Raw genomic sequence first — 6,000 nt, 5'->3', positions numbered from 1 at the left:
TTGAGAGCAAACGCATCAAAGACATGGTGATGAACAATTCTCGGGTCTACACAAGCACCTGAAACACAGCTAAAATGCAGAAAAGCGTAACTAACAACTTTCTGAAATTATGCCAGTCCTTGGCCAGGAATTAGAACTAAATCCTTCAAAAGAAGATAGGCCAAGTTCCATTCACCTGATATGTCAGTATAAATGTGGAGGCCAAGGGGAAACTACAGATTTCAAACAGGATATACCCAGAGCCTGTAAACCATAAAATACTATTGTTATTATCCAGACTTCTTCGCAACGAACCCTGATGTTGGTTTGACTCTTCCCTTTTGTCATTGGGTCAGGGCTTTAAGTTATCATGAGAAACCTATGAAGGTCTTCTGAAGTATGAAGGGCTGAAGTATGATAAAAAAGTAATAATGGAGATTTTTATTATTATTGAAAGAACGGTAGCTCCTGGAAACTCTAACAGAGGACATGGTCCAAAAAAGGAGGCACCCACAGAGCAGGAAGATGCAAATTGTTCTTGATCAAACTTGGAGAAGAAGAATGCCGGTCAGCTGAAGTTCATACAACAGATGAGAGTGAGAAAGTTAAAAACAAACTCCAAATCTCACATAGTACCGTGCTACATCCGTTGTAATGCACCACTTATTAGCATGTTCGCTGATAATGCTTTTGACTATGCTTCTCTGATTCTTGTTCAGCTGTACTCAAAAAACGACTTTTCCTTCGACCATAGGTGTGCTGCATGAGGCGGGGACAGGCAACATTCAGAGGCATACCTTGCCTGGACATTTTATGAGCTAATAGCAGCTAGTCAGCAGCACAAGCAGCTCTTGGTAATACTTGGAATAATGTAACCTAGAGCAGTAGGCTAGCAAAAGTCTAGATTGGGCCTCTGCCCCTCATTGCTCTTCATATCTGAAATTAAAGCTAGCTCAAATTACTACATTTGCTAAAATTTTCCTCCTGAAACCTGGATATGTTTTCATTGAAAATCTCTTTTCTCAAACACTTTTATTTTTCCCTTGTTTTCCATTTAATTTTTACTACTACTTATTTTTTTATGGTCCTAACTCCTACATTAAAAAAATGATATGTCAATAGACAAACATCGTTTTTCTTTCAAAGGATTGTGAGTATTAATGTACTATTCAGTTATCATATCTCAGTGACTCACAATAATTTGCAAATGCTTAAAATTTGAACTGCATTATTTTGAATAGACATGAATAGAATGACTAACTATCCACAATTTCTTTTTCCCCAGAATATTTATCAGATTCACCAGAGGGAAATATTTTTAAAATGACAAGTTCCAGTACAGAAATACCAAAATATTTCATTTATCCATACTAATGAAAAAATGAAGTAATGAAATTTGAATGTATTTTAATTTCAAAACACTACCTTTTGTTTGAAAATATGCTTAACACAAAAAGAAAGTGCAGGGTGAAGTCATACTGTAATCCAAAATATATATTCTATTTCATGCCAAAATATGGATATAATTTGGGAGGTTCACATTTTCTTGAAAGACACAGAAAGTGTCTGCTTCAGTTCCTGTTCAAACAAATTATTTTCTAATAGTTTGGTTTGATCAGCAAAATACAAGAAGAAAAGCATCAGTTCCTCCACCTATAAAAAAATATTTCTTGTGACACATAATGACTACAAGATGTCATATCCCCAGAAAGTGATGATACAAAAGCAGCAACCTCATGATTTCAAGAGCTAAAGAGGGACTTTTTTTGACCCTGTATGATGTAGCAAAGGGAAGCAAATCCACCCTAATTTTATAGAAATGGAGTAGGCAGCTTTGCTGATGAGAAGACATGGAGGATTCTATCTCTTCACATAATCTTTAACATCTTTTCTTTGCAAGACTACATGGTCAACATATGCATGGACCATTTTCTATGGAAATTTCCTTAGAAAGGACTCAAATCACAGAAGTATCATGCACAGACAAGGTCTTCTCAGCCACTTCAGAAAACTACAAGGAACACAAGATAGCTGTGGATCTCCCATGGGTGCAGTCACAGAGTTGCACACAATAGACAAGCTCTGACAGCACGCACTTAAAGGGTTTTCTTTCTTATGTGCAGGTGATAAAAGTAAATTAATAGGTTTTTCTATCAATGACAGTCTATGCTTGGTTTATATCACCAATGCCATTTAAATAATTTGTTAAATGAAGATACCCTTGTGGGTGGACAATTTTATCTCTTTGTAATTTTATTGGACTGAAAAAAAAAAAACAATCCATTTAATATCAAAATACTTTAACAAAGCCCTCCACAGTTGTCAAAATGATACGCTAAACATCAGGGGAAAAAATTGCCCTCAGAATGCAAAAACCTCAATTATTATACTTCAAAGTTTTCTTGATGAACCTTCAAGAGTGCAAAACTCATGAGGGTTTTCATCAGGAAAAGAAAAATAAAATGTGTAAGAAATAGTTCTTGATAACAATGACATTTGCAATTTCAGAATTCTCTGCAATAGTTTTAGGTGAAATTTATCTTAGTGAAGAAGTTCCTACACAAGCTTTTATACATCAACATTTGGATCCTTCTCCTTCTGGATGTATGTCACTCTTTGCATGACAAAAAGCAAGGAATAACCGTGCTTAGCTGTACTGGTAACATACAAAGGAATTGGTGAATGAAAACCTCATACTTCTGATTTGGTATTATTTTGAATCCACTGCTGCTATTACTCACTCACCCAACAATAACATTGCATCAGAGGCTTAGTGAAGACAAGAGGAATGAATTTATCATTGAAAAGGTGAGTCTGAAACACTGCCTGTCCTCACAGAATTTTCCTGAGTTAATGATATACATACCATAACATGTCTTGACCATGCCACCGACAACTTTCCCTGTAACAAAAACATCTAATCAGCGTCACCGGATTCTGTGACTTACGTCAATGTGACTATTTGTATGAATGCAGATTACTCATATGAATAAGGGATTGAGACTTCGGTCAGCACAGTGTCTGGAGACTCTGTTGATGCAAGACACAATATGGAAGTGAATCCCAGTCAGCAGTGGGCTACATAGCACACCGGCATTTGAAATATTATTGGGATCGGGGGGCAGAATTTTCCAGTTAGGATGGGGAGGAAACACTTTGTCTCTAATACAGTTGTGTTTCAACTATGAAAATGCTGGAGTTTCTTGGAAATGACCCCTGGACTGTGCTGTTGCAGCAGTGTGAAGTTTAATGTAATGCAAAATTTTAACTTGCCATGATAATTACAAAGCAGGCCCAGACTGCAACAGGATTATGCATTTTTCTAGTGGATCCAAAGTTTAGCACTAGATTATTACTATTAAAATTATTATTGGGCTTGAACCTACAGGCCAAACCCAAGACCCACTGTATTTATTTCTACCTGGGGGAATCCTTAGCATTTCTACAAGAGTTTTCAAATTAAATCAAAATGAAAAACTGTCTGAAAGAAATCTGTTGCAGAGCTTTAGACTGCATCTCTTAGTTCAGCATTGATGGAAAGTTTTGTCTTCATCTATTGACTCAGTCCAGATTTTTGTTTCAAGATGCATTTCTCAGTAGTATTGCGTTGCTTCACAGGTATGTGATTTAGGGAGTCTAGTGGTCGCACTCTCTTTGCTTCCAAATGATGCACTACCCTATCGCTAGCCGTGCTAAGAACTCCTTTCCCTATAGGCAGTAAATTCTGTAGGTAAAAGCATACTTCTTTTTCTGCATACTGTAGTTGTCCTACTAATTCTGTCTTCCATCATAATAAGTAAAAAGGGATTCTGTTACAAACTCGTTCTAAGACAAACAGAAAAAGTTTCTAGTGATCATAAAATTAAATCCTTAGTCCTTGACCACATAAATTTAAACGGGGGGGGGGGGGGGGGGGGAATTTATTTACATATTGACAAGTATTGAAGCAAAATAACATCCTCTACTATTTTGTTATTTTGAATGGAGTAACATGGAGACATGCTAATTCTTTTGTGACAGTAATAGAAGCGTAACATAAGAATATACATTCCCCACTGCTGGTCTTATCTAGCATCCACTTTATTTCTGTTAGCTCATTCGTTTCTCATAGGGATCACCAAAGAAGTGGTACTTGAGCAGGATTCAGCAGCTGTGGACTCTAGACTCGGGCGCACATTCACGTTCACCACCAATTATGTTTTAAATGGAGACCCCGAGTGACTCAGTTTTCTTTCAATGTTCTCAGTGGGTCTGCCAGAATATTTCCACTCTCCCACATTTGTCTGAAATTCCCAAATGGCTCTCAAAGTGTGAGACACTGACAGCAGCCGATCCCTGACTGTCCACCGTGAGGGACAGGGCAGGCAGTAGCAGTGCAAGCCCTTTTCCCTACACAATGTTTTCTCCTCTGCTCATTGACAGGCTCCAGCTCTCCCTGCCTTTGTTACGTACATGCCAGTGGGCCAGAACACGGGCAGTGAAGTGCTCTAGGCTATTCTCCACAAGGACCAAGGGTCTGCTCCCCCAGCACATTTCTAATTTTTTTGTTGTTACTAAAAATGAATAGTTCCAGGCCTGAAAGTCAGGCAGTTTACTCACCATACAATGTAATTATCTTATTTCCTGGCTAATATAATCCATAAGGGCCACAATCTGTTAATTTTGTACTAAGTCAAGCTTTTTTCCTTGTTTAGGCTTATATTGCAGACATCATAAATTTTACGTAACAAACAGAGACAGGACCTTTGCTTTATTTCAAATATTCTGGATAAAAGTGTGTCTCAGCAAGGCAATTTTCTCTTAATATGAAGAACTTGAGAAACCTTTTTTTTTAATTTTTATTTTTTTTTCTGCAACATTAACCTATTACTTTAAAAATGGAACAGACTAACCAGCTTCCTGTTTGGTGGTGACTATCATTTTCATGATCTATAGCGTTTTACACAATCTATTCTTCCTGCCTACTAGAAACACTCTTCGCTTGGAAGACTGTGAATATGCAGGAAAGAATTGTAAGATTTGCCTATATGGTGCTTTTTCAGTCTTAAACTAGCTGCTTATCCATTAGGCAAATAGGGTAAACAGTAAATATTTGCAGCTTTGAACAAGCATCTGGGGAGTAGTCCTTACAACCGTCTAAATTACCTCAAATTGATTGGTACTCAATTAACTCAAAGGAAAATTGTCTGGCACAGAGTAGCTGAAGAAGAAAGGCTGAACTCCCTAATGGCCCAAAGTGGCATAGTAGCCAACAATCACAACCGCTCAGGAAAACACTGGGAATTAGACCTGCTCAGTCTGTTGAAGCCTATTCAGCACTCAACCTCTTCCAGATCTGGGCCTTTAACGTCTTTAAAATCCCTGTCACAATTGCAGATATTCCCATACAGACATTTTTTTAAAAGATGAGTCAGTTCTTCTGTTGAGAGAGTTGCTAATAACATAAAGACCACAGGTTTCTGAGTCATGCATATACATATGCAATAATGTTCTTTACCGGAAACATAGCATTGATGTATGCAGATAAAGCTAGATATAGCTGCAGACAAATGGGGGCATGTGATGGTATAAAGGCTTCATTGGCAAAGGTTTGAGAAAGCTGAATTGCTCACAATTAGTGAATTATGCAAAATGTCCTCAAGGAGTGATGATGCTACATGCTTCAGAAAAAGTGTTACACACTTCCTTCAGACCTTTACTTTTTTCTTAATGTCTGCCTTTTAAGCCAAGTGCATACTTGACATAAGCAATAAAGTTCAAACTCTTCCTACCATAATCTCAGGGCTTGCTCCTGAACAATCACAATTCCTGAAAACTCCTCAAGTAACATAAGCAGATTGCTTATTTTTTTAAATTAAAAGTAAATTTTGGAAATACTGGCACAATTTGGTGGCCAAAATAAGAGGAGATAATTCCATGAACAGCAAGTGCTCTTTGGATGAAAAGAAATTGAAGAGCGCAGAAATCTCCTTGAAGTCAGTTACTGTAAAATGTAGTGTGCTCAGTGCTACTGAAAATCTC

The sequence above is a fragment of the Leptosomus discolor genome, chromosome 2 (genome assembly GCF_034619465.1).
Source record: "Leptosomus discolor isolate bLepDis1 chromosome 2, bLepDis1.hap2, whole genome shotgun sequence".
Taxonomy (NCBI): domain Eukaryota; kingdom Metazoa; phylum Chordata; class Aves; order Leptosomiformes; family Leptosomidae; genus Leptosomus; species Leptosomus discolor.
Note: the sequence above shows the minus strand (reverse complement) of the source record.